General features: G+C 41.7%; 1 protein-coding gene across 2 annotated transcripts in view; it reads right to left on the bottom strand.

Annotated features, from left to right (window-relative positions):
* The window catches only part of LOC143207086 (lachesin), a 108615-nt gene that overhangs the window by 42541 nt on the left and 49190 nt on the right, over nucleotides 1-16884 (bottom strand). The gene's annotated exons all lie outside the window — the stretch shown is intronic.

The following is a 16884-nucleotide window of genomic DNA, read 5'->3' as shown; positions in this document are numbered from 1 at the left end:
GTTCCAAGTCGAAGGTAAAGTCCCTCGTTCCTACCCAGATTCGTGGAACTTTAAATTCTCACGGCTCGAATCTCTGTCGAAACTTTTCTTCGCAAAGCGAGGCGGAGCAGGACGAAACCTGGACCAGCCGTAAATGTACAGGGTGTTGCCAGTAACGCGACGAACGATTTTTCAACCACTTGCAGTCATCTGACAAGAAAAAGTTTACAAAAAAAATTTCGAATACAGTTTGTTTTCGTGGTGAAATCGCGAGGTCACTTCATCATTTTTTTCTTTTTCCCATACTTAGAGGACATCGAGACGAATTCGAAACACACATGATATTTTTACCAACATATTACTCGATTTACAGTAGCGGAAATGTGAAATATTTAGCTTCTCGTCGTGGTCGACTTTGAGACAGTGTAAACATTATTTGATAGCGAAGAGGATTACGAAACGCTGAGAATTTCACATTTCCTCTGCTGTAAATCGAGTAATATGTTAGTATAAATATCATGTAAATATCATGAGAAAAAGAAAAAATATGTGGTCCTATTTGTTATACCCAAGGTGACCTCGATTTCGCCATGAAAACAAACTGTTTCCCAAATTTTTCATACCCTGCACCTCTTGTTGTAATTTTTTTTGTCAGATGGCTGCAAAGTGGATGAAAAATCGTGCGTCGCGTTACAGGTGACACCCTGTATAACCCCGACTCTCGGTCGCATCTCTCCGGAGCGGTGCGGCGCGGCGGTCCGTCGCGTTTAAAGTCGCAAGCTGTTACAGCTCGCGTCGCTTACCGTCGCGGCGCCCAGCTGTCCCCTTTCCCTCTCGGATCACCTCCGCCACCCTGCGAACCCGTGAGCTCGTTGTCCCGTGATGGCGGGGCGCGAACCCCGTAGCCTCGTAGGACCCGCGGAAACGTCGATGCTACGGAGCAGAGTCGCCGCCACCACTGTCACCGCTGCCACCACGATAATTCCATTTCCACGAACCCAGAACCGGCGTGAATTCGAACTTTAATTAATCGAATTCGCGGCCGTGTCCCCGGATCCCACGGCGACTCGCCTCGCCTCGACCCTCCTCGAGCTACCACCCACCTACTGGGACAGGTTTCGATCCCGGAAATTAGTAAGATCGCACATGCGGAACGCGGAGGTTCCCCGACTGCATAACTACTTGGTCGTGGCGCGTCGAGGACATGCGACGACAACGACGCACATGACGCCGCGTACAGGGTGTGTCCGGAGAAACTGTGATCTTCACGACGCAAATCCATTCTGGAACGCGCGCGAAGTCGTCGTTGCAAATGTCGCGCGATCACTCGCCGAGATTCGACTTCTTCGAAGCTGCCACTCGATTCGGTGATGGCATGATAGCAGGTCTATAAATAATACTACCCCCCCAAATAATATTAACTATATAAAATTTCATAATCATTTTTAATACTATTTTAAAACAATATTGGATTATATATAAAATTTCTATAAATAATATTACCCCCGCAAATAATATTAATTATATAAAATTTCATAATAATTTAATGCTATTTTAAAACAATATTGGATTCTATATAAAATTTCTATAAATAATATTACCCCCTCAAATAATATTAATTATATAAAATTTCATAATAATTTTTAATACTATTTTAAAACAATATTGGATTATATATAAAATTTCTATAAATAATATTACCCCCTCAAATAATATTAAAATAGTATATTTCAATTGAGGATTCTATGTTGCTATCGAAAAGGAAACTTCAACGTAATAAATAAGGGATCTCATGCAATTTTATATAAGTTTTTAATGGTTTTAATAAAACACCGCTATATTTTATTCAATGCAACCTATGAATCTTTGTGACTGAACGTCGAGTCGTTCGAAACGCGTCAATTGTTCAACTTGATGCATGGACCATCAGTCCAAGATTTTGATGCATGGACCATCAGCAGTTCAAACTACATTTTACCGATTGGTGCTAATTCAGAAGAAGTGCTGGAAGCGTCACACAAATTATTTAAAAAATATAGAACAAACTACAGTCGGAAGAGCTCACGGATAAAACGAATGAGGACATATTTCACAGGATGATGGTGTGTACATTCGGATGCGTATTTCTCAGAGTCATATTCATCCTAAAATATCTAAGGAACGAATGCCATCTGAAGTTTTATCATGTATGTAGTAATGGTAAAATTCTGATTTTCTGGACGAAATATAATATTGGGCTGGCAAGAAAGTAATTTCGGTATTTTAAAATGAAATAGGGTAAACTGTACTATTGTTGGCACTGCAGTAGTTATTGGCACTTTTGATTTAAACGGCAAATATTAAGAATTCCTGGTATAGAAAATCATTTTATATTGCTTCTTATTTATATTTCAAAGCAACGTTGTAAGTTTTCATAACAGAGTTCCACATATGACTGTTAGCAACGCTGGTACATGCGGTAACACCGATGGATGAGCACAGTGCAGTGTAAATAGTGTTTTATTAAAATTTTCGTTACGAGTAAGTATACTTTATCGCTTCATAACTTAATGTCGGACTGTATTACAGATGTAATCAGTGCGTATATGTTTAATTATAAAACAAATAGCCTGTTTAACGTTTACTTCTTACAGTGCCATTTGTCTTACGATTGTTATTCACTGAATATATTTTATAATAAAAGATTTATGACTCGTAACACTGTCTGATTTTGCTGAAAGATCTCTATTAGCTTATAATAACACGTTTAAACATTCCAAAAAAAGTTAGAAAGATTTTTATTACGATTTTGGCTTAGGGTGTCAATCATTGTACAGTTTACCCTAAAACCCAATTTTTTTATTCAAGCAATAAACTGTCACTAATGATGATGACCTGAAATCGCACTTGGATCAGTTCTTAGCCGATAAGGGACAGAAGTTTTATGATTGCAGAATTGTGAAGCTACCAGAAAGATGGTAAAAGATGGGTTTAATTGCACCTTAAAATACCGAAATTACTTTCTTGCCAACACAATACAAATAAACGTATTAAGGAAGGTATTTATCATTTGTGTTGATATTCATATAATATTATATTTGAACACCTCTTTATTGTGTACACCTTACTATCACAAGACTATAAACTTTCCTTTACGTATGACTATTTATTTGAAACATTGATGTTTAAACAATAGCTCATAAATAGAAAAACATTTATATTCTTCAGAACGGCGGATTAAAATGTTAATATAACATTAAATGCGTGATCGGCAACCCCGAAAAACGTAGTATGTACACGGTATTTGCAAAAAGGTTTTTAGTGTTCTTCTAGTATTTCTAATGCTTGGCGAGGTTTTCGACGTTTCGGAACACTGTGTGACGCCGCGTACAGGGTGTGCCCGAAGCGTGTGTTCTCCATCCGCGACAGAAATCCATTCTGGAACGCGCGAAGTCGTCGTTCGCGAGACAACCGATAGTTACGTGGACCGAATGCCAAACGGTCCGTGCTATCAAAACGACAGCGAACCCCATCGGTTCTTCCGAGACCGTATCGAATAAGGTTCGAGATGGGATTCTCTATACGCGATTTCCCATTTGACCGCGTACGTTCGAACGTATACGAACGTATGTACGCCGATAGTTCGATTACGCGCGAAAGACGCGTGCCCGTGAGACGTCGTGTTATCGTTTAACGGACGGAAGGGGTCAAGATTCGATTGCTCTTGATGCTGGTGGAACAAGAAGAAAGAGGACGAGGAGATTCTTTTAGGAGTTTTCGCGGGAAGGAAAAGAAAGCACAAAAAAAAAAAGGAAAGGAACGTGTAGCATCGACCGCGTCGTGTATACGACGCCGGATCCAAGCCGCAAAAGTTTTGCTTTCGACGAGCAGAGGACCGCTAGCATATTTCAAGAGCACCCTGTATGCATACTGGAAAGCTGCTCACGCGCGCGAACGAGAGCAAAGTGGAGGAAGGTGCACGGCATGCGCTCGCGATTCGCCTCACGCTTCCTCGTCCCTTGATACGACGCGGCGTAGCTAGCGGGTCTCTCTTTATACGGGGAAAAGAAAAAAGTTTATTAAAGTCGGCTCCAGGAATTTGCAACTAAATGCTTTTCTTTGGGAGGACGCGAGAACGAGAGCTAGAGGGAGAACGAGATCGAGCGTTCGCTCTGGCTGTTGTCCTCGCGGCAGACGGCAGACGGCAGAGGCGGTAGGTGGCAGGCGGCTTCAACAGATTGAAATCCGGGATTAGTTATAGCGGGGATCGGAGCCAGGGAAATATTAGCGCGTTCCGAGCCGCTGAATCGTTTCGAATAGAACGAAAACGGTGTCGGCCGGATGGGCGCAGCAGGAGCGGTAGAAAGCGTAGTCGGGCGCGCTCATCCGAAAGTCTAATATCTGTATATTCCACGTGGCACGCCAACGTCGAGTCAACGGCGAGCCGAGCCCAGTCGACACTGAATTTTCAATTTTCCGAGGACCCGTCCGTTTCGAAAAATAACACCGTCGAGCTGTAATCCGCAATTAGCCGACTAGAGGGGATCAAGGGAATCGAGGGAGCGCTCGAGAACTGGCAAAGGCTGTCGCGATCTAAGTACGAGAATGTAGTGGAGCGGCGAGGTGAGCGTAGCGTAGAGGAGAGCGGTGCTAATCTCTGGTCACCGATACAGTAGACCGCATCGAGAAAACATTTCTTTCGAAATCGAAAACGCCCCACACAGGAACGGTTGCGGTTCGTCGCCCTAACGACAGGATCAATCAAATCCCAGCGCTGTGCGATGATGCCTTCAGATCGCGCATCGACACCAAAATTGGAAAATTTAGGGAAACTACCACCATTTTTAACAATTTCAAAATCGAAGTGTACGAAGGAGGCCACCTAAATATCTCCTTTATTTTTAATGGCACAATTTAAACGGTATCGAAGGAGGAATATCACAGAAGAACAATTTCTTTTGTCCGGTTATTTTTTCATAGTTTTCTCAAGGTCATCGTTATATTTTTTTGTAGGGAAACTTATTCTTTTTTATCCCATCTTATAGCGGCTGAGAAAATACATTTGAATATGCTTAAGTCATTAACAAGAGATGGAATAAAAAAAATATAAGTTTTCCCGATAAAAAATAACGATGACCTTGAAGAAACTACGAAAAAATAACCGGACCAAAAAATTGTTCTTCTACGATATTCCACGTTCGATGCAATTTAAATTATGCCATAAATATTTTTCTTGTGCCATTAAAAATAAAGGAGATATTTAGGTGGCCTCCTTCAGCTGAGACACCCTTGTAAATTCCGTAAGGGCAACCAAACAGTATGATTAAACATTTTAACCGTATGGCCAGTTTACGTACTTCAGAGACAACGAGCGCAAATGTTTAAATATAAATGATTCGACTGTGTATTAAAAAATGCGACTGCATATTAGACATTTAAATTACATTGGTTTGATTTTGCCGCGATGTTCACCTGATTGCTATCTAACGCGGATAGCTCGAACCGCGTCTACCCATCCCATCCCTCGTTATATGTATATGAAATTATTTGCGTCGGCAGACGAGCGTCAAACGTACAACGTCTCGTCTCGAGCAGCTCTTTGACGTGAAGTTGTCAAGGCGCGTTTGGATATCGCGAACAAGGAACAAAGGACCTTGAACATCCCGATCGCGAGTTATGGCATAACAAAGGGTATCGCGTCTGTCGAGACTCTCGAACCCCGTTGGACGAACTTCCGAAACTATTTTATCCGGCGCGGCCATGTAAGATCACCGGAGTCGCTAGAACGCAAGAGCCCGAACGCGAAATTCCATTTAAAAGTTTCCTCTTGGGCGAGGTCGAGGACGAGGACAAGAGGCGCTGACACACCGTTGACACCTCTGTCCTCGGTATACGCATCGCGGGTCGCATAATTCCGCTCACGCGCCTCCTTCGTCCTTTAATACGTTGCCGCGCACGTATGGCCGCAGTGGCGCGTGTCCTTAAGGCGCAAGGTGATTACAACCGGGTACGTGAGCACGGGATCGGAAATATCGCGTTCCAGCCCGCATACCTTACACGCGTGGTCACGTACCTCTACGTACGTCTGCGTTACTCGCTGCTAATTAACGCGAACCTCCTCTTCCTCCTCTCTCACCCACTCCCTTGTAACGCCCACCTGCTCCTATCCCGCCCTTGCAATTCCCTCGGACCAGGCATTGGCAACAAACGCAACCCAATCCCACGTTGCTCGAGCAAATCGCGTGGGTGATTAGTTCACAAATTAAAATAAATCCATCGCTCTCTGTGCAAGCATGGTTATCCTGAAAAATTTGGTAAAATCCACTTGGATATTCCATGATTTTTGAATAGCTACTTTTGTGTTCATTTCGTGTTAACCGTTGTGTAACCAACCAGATACCCGGGTACTCATTTACTGCATTTCTTTCATCAATTTGTTAATGTCCCTCTAAAAATACAGTGTTCCCGCGATTGATGTGACTTTCGGATATGCCGATGTGATGTGACTTTTTTATCCCCATTATTAGGGGATTCCCCCTTGGGCGGTCGATCGCGCTACAAGGAAATTAAGGTATTAGGGTGTTTAATGCGAAACATTATATACGGAAAAACCTAAGATGTAAATGTTAACCCATCAAGTTGAATAAAAAAAAAACATCGAAAAGTAACTGTTTAGCTTGTTATTCTATTGATTTTTTTATCATTGTGTCAATTTGACACCGAGGGACAGATTCAGTTCGTGAAATGAGGGACGGATGAGTGTTAAAAAAATAAGTCACCAAGTTTCGGACAAATTTACCTACAAATCTATCTACGAAACAGTATAACTTATTTCAGGAAAACTGTGTCAAATTGACACGAGGGACGGATGAGGGTTAAATTGGAGTTTTATGATACTCGACGTATCATTCTCAGGTATGGAATAGCATTAGTACAATACAACAATTTCCAGCTTAGCACCGTTCTTTACCCAGGATCGTCGTTTACACTTGGAAAACTTACCCAAGAAATCTTTGTTCGGCTCAAGTAAGAAAACGTAGTACCATTTCGTTTCCTGAGACTCGATACCCTCGAGGTTCTCACAACAATCGCGGGAATGTATAGGGTGAACCACGAATCGTGACCAGCAGAGATTACTGTGTTATTAGCAGTCCGATCGAAAATGCTTTTAGCAGGTGTAGCATGGTTTCAAGATAGCTTTCAAGTGATTATAGCAAATCTTTTGTCAACTCTTTTTTTCCATTGTTTTTTAAGGTCACCATCAATTTTTGGCAAATACACCTATAATTTTTTTACACCTATCTGTTAGAGGATTTCAGGGCCACTTCAAGGCAAAAATTGCTTTTTTATCCTTTTCACAAAAAATTTGCTGTAATCACGTGAAAGCACTTTTCAAACCATCCTAATGTGATAAGAACATTTTCAATCAGACTACTAATAACAGAGTTATTCTCTACTGGTCACGATTCGTGGTTCACCTTGTATATTAATTTATAGTCTTAAAGAAATATATAAACAAAACCTTTTAAAAACCGCGCTTATACTAAAATGCACTAGAAAGGAGAAAATAATTTTTTCCCTGATTCTCCATAACATACTGAACCCAGTTAAATGATTAATTATATTTTTCCCCAAAATTTTAAGCAATTAGTTCAAAATTTCTTCTGTTATAAAATTAGTGTCGGAATAGATAGAAAAGTGTGATATAAATTTAAATAAAATCATGACATTGATGCCTATAAATAAAAGCGTGGAGCGCCCACATAGTTTACGTCAATATAGTTTAGCGCTCCACGCTTTTATTTTTATAGTCACTAATGTCACGATTCTGCTTGAAATATTGAATTTTTCTATCTATTTTATTTTTATAGTCACTAATGTCACGATTCTATTTAAAATATTGAATTTTTCTATCTATTCCGACACTAATTTTATAACAGAAGAAATTTTGAACTAATTGCTTAAAATTTTTGGGACAAAATATTATTAATCATTTAACTGGACTCGGTATTTTATGGCGAACCAGGAAAAAAATTATTTTCTCCTTTTCAGTGCATTTTAATATAAGCGTGGTTTTTAAACAGTATTTTCATATATTTTATTTTCTACTTTTGTTGTCATCGGAATCAAGTGTGTATACAAAATTTCAGCAAGATTGGCGTATGAGAAGAGGTTTAAAATTTTCGATTACAAGATTTGACGCATACAACAAGACGGCAAGTTAATATAAGCGTGGTAATAATGAGAATGTGTGCAAATATGTCAAATACAAAAGGTTTAAAATAATCTACACATTTCGATTGGCTACACAAGGGTTAAACGACATCGATCCGGTAATTCGACGCAAGGCGATTTAAAAATCTCGAACGCGATCTCTCGACGCGACATAAAGCGCCGGGAGCGGGCTTCGCAGCTCTCGACGTGGACGGAGCTGGGTAGGTCGATGCTTCTCGTGCGATTTGTAAAGCGGCCTTTTGATCCAGTCTACACGTTGACAGGTAGACGGACAGGTGGTTGCGATACTTTCACGGATAATCGATCTCGGGCCAAGGGAAAAATAAGGAATAACGGTGCCACCGTAGGTCGGGATAGCGGGGAACGCGCAATATCTGGCTCCGGTTAACGGTCGAGCCTGGAAGAGTTAATAAAACCGCGACGAGTCAGCAGAGCCGGGAAGTCGTTATAAATGATAGTCGCCGCGCGTAGCCGTGAAATCGCCGGAGACACCGTTTTCTCGCCGTTTCGATGGATCAACGGCGAGCTTCCTTAATCGGTTAATCTCGGACAATTTATCTTTTCCACGGAGCGGCACGTTTCCGTTTGCCAGCCGGAGACCGGAGAAAGCCCTCGCGAGAGGACTCGCCCTCTTTTATCCGAGGCTCGATAGCCTAAGACACGTCACAACCGGTTTAATTTGCTCGCGCGTATCGCCTCTATCAATACCGATAATAAATGCCGCCACGATGACTCGCCGAAGCTGCTACTCCATTCTGGAACCACCGGAGGCTCGAGAAGACCCCATTCACGCTTCTGACTTGATCGTACTATTATCAACCAACAGCGCGGGTCACGTTGCTTCGGCTGTTTGCGATTTTCTTCTGTTCTACCGAACTTGTTAACACATTAGCAACAGGCGATCGTTCCATGACTTTTGGAAGTCACGTGGCGGAGGATTTATTAATAGAACCATCGACGGCAACAGAAACTTCAATCATGAACCAGCAACTCCCCTGAATAACGTCATCTAATCATTTCGTTTGAGATAATTGTGTCAAAGAAGATTTTTAAGCTTCCATTTGGTACAGCACAATTAGTGAGAAGCGTATTAATTGGCTCCCGGTAGATAAAGTGTTAAACCGAGCATCATATTACAAAATCAGTCAGAACTTTTGATAGAAATGAGATGGAGCTATGATTTTTATTTAAATTAAAGCTGGAATATTGCAGAATCTGGGAAAATAAATAGAGGTTATGGTAGAAACGTTTTTCAACTTTGAAAATCTGCTGCAAGAGAATTGTAATTTATCCAATATGTACTATGTTTTGGTTAGATTTTTTCCTTGACATGCTCATACATTATTTCCCGTAGATTTTATCACGCTGATGTCAAATCCGATCGTAAAATTTGTCTACTACCACATCTTTCTATTTTTTCCATATTCTGCAATATTCCAGCTTTAATCTGAAAAAATTATCGCTCTATCTCATTTCTATCAAAAGTTCTTCGATTTTGACACGAGATCCATTACTTTGCGCCGTTGCGCGAGTTTATTCGACGAAGACAGATGTCGGTTAAAATCCTTGGGAACGCGCAATTGTTAATTTATATGATAAAAGCGAATCCGGTCTGTGGGCCCGCTCGCCACCACCGTTAACGAACGAATCATTCGTCACGAGTTTGTCGACGATGAAAAAGGCTGTCGGAGGTGGAGAAGCAAAGTTGCAAGTGCCGTCCACTCTTCCACATTCTCGCGAAACTTCCGATTCCCAGGGTCGTTCTCGGAGAGGGACTTTCGACGCTGGGGGCTCGAGATCCTGATATAGTGGTTCAGTTTTCAGAAGATTCATTCCGGAGCGGTCGGGCGGGGACGTCCGATCCGGAGAAACGAGGAACGCGTTAGTCACGCGTCGCACGCCGGTCTCCTGGGGTCGCTTCGCATTCATAACCAAGTCGACGTCGACGTCGTCGACGACGACGACGCGTCGGTATGCTTACGAGATAAGATCGGTGGCAAGCGAGGTCCGATGAGGCGATCGAGTTTTCGAGAAAACCGCAAGCGCACGAGCGCACCGCGCTGCGCTCGAGTGGTAAACTTGCAAGTGGCGAAATAAAGTTCCCCCGATATCGTGTCTGTGACAGTTTAATTAATATCTTCCATCCTCAAAGGAAAAAGTTGGCGAAGTAGCCGGCTCGGGCCCAGAAAGACGGCCGAAGACGCGAGCCGGGGCGGAGCGAGCCGAGTGGAGCCGGAGTGGAGCCACTTCAACTTCCGGGACGCTCGAGCTTCGACGCGAGTGGTCCCTCCTTTCTGCCATTCGTTCGCCACCCTTCGACCTACCCAACCTACTCTCTCTCTTTGAGACAAACTTGCCCTCAGTTTTCCGAAACTTTCGACGCGAAAGGTTTCGCGCGTCAATGGGTCCGGCGATCAGCTAGCTGCCACGAGTCGCAAGGCATGCAACCATCGAACAACACTTTACGTCGGTCAGAAGTTATTATAATAGAGTAGATGTAATAATTTTGTTTCCTCTGGAATACTGTTTACGCGGCAAAGAAATTCTAATGAATGAAGCCGTGGTCCACCCACCTCTCAGATTCTGACGAGTTTGCTTCATTCTCTCTTTTCCATTTGTATTGTACCTACCGCGAGTCATGGAACCATCGAACAACACTTTACGTCGATCAGAAGTTATTGTAATAGAGTAGATGTAATAATTTTGTTCCTTCTAGAACAGTATATACACGGTAAAGAAAACTGCTGCGCGAAGAGTTAAGCTGTAGTTCACCCACCCCTAGGTTCCGACGAGTTTGCCTCGTGCTCTGCTTTCCATTTGTATCGTAGCCGCCGCGCATATCAAATCAGCCCGGCTCTCGGTTTCGACCGCTTAATCGTCACGGCTAATTAAATCTAATTAGTAGCAGCTTCGGTTTCGATTTCATTTCGACGGGTCGAAGAAACGGCGGTTAAATAATAACTCGAGTTACAGGTCTTTGATCTTAACCGAACACGTTTAAGCGTTTTCACATGGTCTACCAGCTGGTGTAATACCAAGTGTTATGGCAAGCACCCTTGGAATGACTTTATGGTACGGTCGACCATCTGGGAGGTTTTCAGTAATTTTTTTCTCAGCATCGAATTTAAACTTTTGCGCTCGTTGTCCTCTGAAGTACGTAAACTGGCCATACGCATAAAGAATATATTTAAAAAACTTTTTAAGAACCACGCTTATATTAACACATTACCGACCGGTGATTATTGCATAATTTTGAAAAATCTATGGTTCATGGCTAAATACTTCTCAATGGAACCTTCAACAGTGACATCAATTTCCATTGTGAACTAACAAGTCACCCTCAATAACGTTATCTAATATACTTTCATTTAAGATTGTAATGTAAAAGAAAATTTCTATATGTTTTCTTTCGGCACAGCACAATTATTAAAAATCCTATTAATAGGCTTTCGGTAGGTAAAGTGTTAAAATACACTGAAAAGGGGAAAATCATTTTTTTCCTGGTTCTCCATAAAATACCGAACCTATGATAGTTAAATAAATTATATTTTTCCCCAAAATTTTGAGTTCAAAATTTCTTCTGTTATAAAATTAGTGTCGGAAAAGATAAATTAGACTTTAAATAAAATCATGACATTAGTGACTATAAAAATAAAAGCGTGTAGCACCCACGAAGATTACGTCAATATACATATAGTTTAGCGCTTTCATTTTTATAGTCACTAATGTCATGATTTTATTTAAAACATTAAATTTTTCTATCTGTTCCGCCACTAATTTTGTAACGGAAGAAATTTTGAACTAATGGAGAACCAGGAAAAATATTATTTTCTCCTTTCCAGTGCATTTTAATATAAGCGTGGTTTTTAAAAAATTCTTTATATATATCTTTCGCACATCTTTGGGATTTTCGCTTTTCTGCCTACACCTTTTCCCGAGAGATTTTTTGAAAAGTCAAGAGTTAGTCACGAGCTTCCAACGAGACAACAAGTCTTCCTCACATCGAGTACTAAACCTGTGTTGAGGAAATCGACTCACGGATTTGAAGCTAGCTCTTTCAGCAATAACGTTGAGAGTAATAAATAAATGGATGAATGTTCCGAAAAAATAACAACGGAAATAATCACGCCCGGATAGAATCGCATTTTAAACCAGCCCGCGAGAACGACGACGACAATGAACGCGCGTGCAAACGATGCCGCGGGTTCGGCTCGCGTGCGCGTCGATGATAACTAATCTCGGCTAAATGCCGAAATCCGACGGACTCTGTTGCCCGGCTGGTCACGACCCGTTCGACCCGCACGACCCGTTGGACCCGTTGACCCGCGTACCAGCGAGGAGAATATAGGAGAGAGCGTATTCCGCGTAGCAGGATGCGCGGGCGCGCTCGCGATCATTTTTGCACCATGCTTCGTTGACCAGCCGGCTAGCCTAGATTTTCCTTCTATTTTGTTCGCCTCTTTTATTTGCCGCATCGGTTTCCCGTACTGGTGTCGCCGCGCCATACCGGCCCGATCCTGACAAAGAGTTTAATTACCGCGGCGACTTCGCGCGGACATTGCTCGCTCGAGTAACCCGATCGTAGTTTTCATCAGCGACGGCATCGATTACATCGCGTCGCATTTTCCTCGGCCTCCGCATGCTTCTGCTTGCTTGTATGCCTACCTATCTGACCACCTGTACGTTCGCATGCCGTCGTTTATTCAGCCCGCGGAGCATGCCGCGATTTTTACCGCGGAAAAAAAAAACGTTACCGTCCATGAATATAATCCGGCCGATAAACAGGCTCGTCTCGCGCGATCGTCCGCGAGAACCAGAGTCGATCGACCGAAAACATTCCTCCCGGAGAGAAAGAGAGCGAAAGAACACCACAAGGAAAGAGACAAAGAGAAAGAGAGAAGCTTTCACTAGGATTCGACGCGAAAGCGCTGCTGCCACCGTCGCAGCAATTTGTCTCGGGGGTGTTGTTCCTTTATTTCTTGATACATCGTATCGAACATTTGTTCCTCCACGCGCCGCGCCGTCTCGCTCCAGGGAACTCCGATCTCTGCGAGATTCCCGAGGATCGGTGTAAACGCGGCTTCCTCCCGACAATGTTCACGGGAAAAGTTCGCCGATAAAGACGCTCCGCCTTAGCACTATTTCAGAGACGGCTTTCGGATTCACGGCCGTTGAGACGCGGGACACAGCCAGACAGAACGCGAGAGAAAGAGAGAGAGAATGTTACTCCGGTAACCACTTTGTCCCGGTTCCTTATTTCGCAGCTTTTTCTCGACGCTTCTGCTGGGAACTGCGAGACCTGCGTCGATTTGTTTCCCCGTTATGTCCTGTCGGAGAAAATGCTCCAGAAGACTGTTAAGGTACTAAGCAGGCACATGGCAATGGTAATTATTTAATGAATAATCACTCGTGATGTGGAATAATCACTCGCGTATACGTTTCAACCGGATATTCATCTGTGGATGCAAGGAAAATGTTTATTCATTATGCATGTTTGTTGTTTATGCATTAATTGGGCTTTTAGGATTTACGTGTTTACCATGAACAAGTTGTGCAAACAAATTCCGAATGCTCAGAAAAATAATGCAGAGTTGAATCGACGTCGTATGTTCAATTCATGCGCATCGAAACTTTAAACAGCAGTATCTCGAAAGTGAAAGTATGAGAAACGACGATAACTTTTTTAAATATTGTTGTCACGACATGACAAACATTTTTGAAAGAAATTGCAAGTTGTGAAAGAATTTGCAGAGAAAATACTGAAAGTTGTGTTTTCGCAACTTTTTTACGTGGGGATATATGGAAAAGTGAGAGAACACGTTTCGTAGATCCGTATCAATTAAAGATATTCTGAAAATTGCATAAAAATTGGCCGACGTTGCAATGAGCTACAAAAGTTTAAAGATGGCAAAAAGTTGCAGTTTTTCACGATTTTCGGCCTCTAACTCCAATCAATCTAAGGATTCTTACACCTTTTAATGTCGGTCGTTTTTTCCCGCATGAATCGATTTCGATGAAACTTTCACAATGCATATAATTCACACAGATCTACAAACCTAGATTACTACAAAATAAGATTAACGGGGTATCCATTGCGTTGAAGTACATTTCTAATGAGCAACAAATTATCAGATCTAAATTCTGGATTTGCAAGAAGGATGGCACGATCAATTAGACCTTTGATAAGGCCTATTTTATGTTTTAACGGATTCCACATAACAAGTTGCATTATTTTTTTTCACCCATGAATTAAGCAGCTAGTGTTCTCACATACAAGAGTAATTGTATGTAATTTTTGGTTCAAATATTTTGAATGTCAATTATTAATTTACCATAACATCTACATGGTATATAAGACCAGAGCTTTATTTTTAATTTAATTAATAACCATATAGATTGTACCTCTCTCCTTATGCAAATCAATTTTTACGCACCTGAACGTGCTTTGAGATCTCAAGCAGGTTTTCAAACACGTAAATGCAAATCCACATATGGATTAACAAATCCTATAAATCGAATTATTGCGAATTCCAACACTCTATATAATAGTATTGACTATTTTAATGGGTCGTTACAAACCTTCAAAAAAAAAAAATTACGCAGGATTAACTCATAATATCAGTACCTTTATACCAATAGTTTTTTTTTCTTTTATGCATGTCCTTTCTTAGTAATTTATGTTAAGTCTTTATTCTATTGTAAGTCTTTATTCTATTGTAAATGGACCTCGGTCCGTGCATAAGAAATAATAATAATAATAATAAGCACATGTGAAGTGGCTCTGGTGGACCGGTATGATTCATAATTGTCGCCAAATATTGATTTGAGAACTCATCGATCTCTGTGTTCTGATTGGCTATCGTTCGATATGCGTCGTTCCTTTGTTCTGACGTTTGGTTCTTCCTTAACGGCCACATGGTTTCAGTTCACGTCTACCGGCATGGTGTTAATTAGTTTTCTCGAAATTTGATCGAAATTGTTTCATTGCACTATCTACGATCGACATAAAGGAATATTCATAAATGACTTTGTTTGAGAAAATGTGGAGGTCGCGAAATTAGTTGCCGACCTAATAAAAAAGTTATCGGTTTTTTAAGAGCGTCCTAATATTAATGGGAGTCACTTGTACCGCGCGACGCCGCTTCATTTGCTCAGGGAACCGATTCGCTCGGCACTCGCCGGTAATTGCCGGTCCTGGTTCGATCGTGAATCTCGAACGCGGGAGCGCGATCTCGCGCAACGTGACCGGGTTTAATCTAAAGTTTCGCCGGGTTGGAAAGGTGTTCTCCGTGTACGACAGCCTAGCACACAAAACGAAATTCATTGGACGGTCGTTCCTCGAGAATTCGGCGCGACAAGAAAGTCTAGGAGTGGAGTTCGACATCCATTGGGCGTCGATTGCGGCGAACCGCGCAAAATCGGTGAGGCTGCTCGTTGCTTGCCGCCAGCCATTCCTCGTCGTTTAGCCGCGCAACGCGACGTTCCGTTGATTACTCATTAGCCGGAGAATGCAACAGTCCGAGATCGGATAACGGGCTACCGCAAGCGGTTCGCGATTACACACGGCATAGTCGTAATGGATCTAGACGACATCTTAGCCGAGAACGCGACACAATGATGCCCCGTTAACGCGATCAACGATCCTCGTTTCATGCTCAACGTCTTATCGCTACCGAGCTGTTACAACAATTTACCGTTTGAGTTAGAGATACATACTCTCCTTCGAGCCAATTGTTACGTCTGTAACGCACTGTGCGTAAAATACTCGATAGATTAGCCGTGCTCTTGTTCGTCACTGTATACATACTTCTCTGCACTCCTCGGTGCAATATATGCTTCGAATTCGCGTGTGTGCAACACGACACACTCGCATCCGTGAGAAGTAAAATTTTATTTTAAAAAATTCAACTGACTTCGAAAAAACGCACTAACAAAATGCACTAAAAAGTATGAAATAATTTCCATTTAATTTATGTGAATACACACGAACGTAAATATAATACAATCTTTTCGGTGGCAGCGCAAAGTTGAAAATTTTCGACACTGGAAATTACTACTTAATGTATCTTCTCTTCCCACCTACTGATTTCCAAGTTAACATCTGTCATTTGGAAAATTTTCAATTTTGCGCCGCCTCCGAGAAGATTGTATTCTATTTAAGATCGCGTGTATTCACATCAATTGAATAGAAATTATTTCATACTTTTTAGTGCATTTTTTAGTACGTTTCTTCAAAGTCGGTTTAATTTTCTTTATAAAATTTTTATATTTTACACTTTTTAGCGGAACGAGCTGAATTTTTAGAACACCGTAGCATGGTTTTTCGGTCTTATTAAAAAATGCAAAATTTGTTTTCACGGGACCACGCCGGGGACATACTCTACAAGATGCAAAACATTTCGTTCCGATTGGTCCATCCATCTCGGCGTAGTCGGTGAATATACATAGAAAAAAAAGCGAAAAAAAGGCATATACAGATCGAATTGAGTAAGCTCCTCCTTTTTCGAAGTCGGTTAAAAATGAGTAATAACTAGACAGCGGATTTTATGCATTAATGACAAAAATGAGTACGTGTAATTTAAAACAGTAAAAGCTGTTACGTTATTTTCAATCTATTAATTAAGACAGGAAATAAATTTCTATTTCACTCCAGTTTGTTGCATACCAGCAGGAAAATTTATATTTTGCATA

This window comes from Lasioglossum baleicum, chromosome 3, assembly GCF_051020765.1.
Source record: "Lasioglossum baleicum chromosome 3, iyLasBale1, whole genome shotgun sequence".
NCBI lineage: Eukaryota > Metazoa > Arthropoda > Insecta > Hymenoptera > Halictidae > Lasioglossum > Lasioglossum baleicum.
This window is presented reverse-complemented; position numbering and strand designations above follow the sequence as displayed.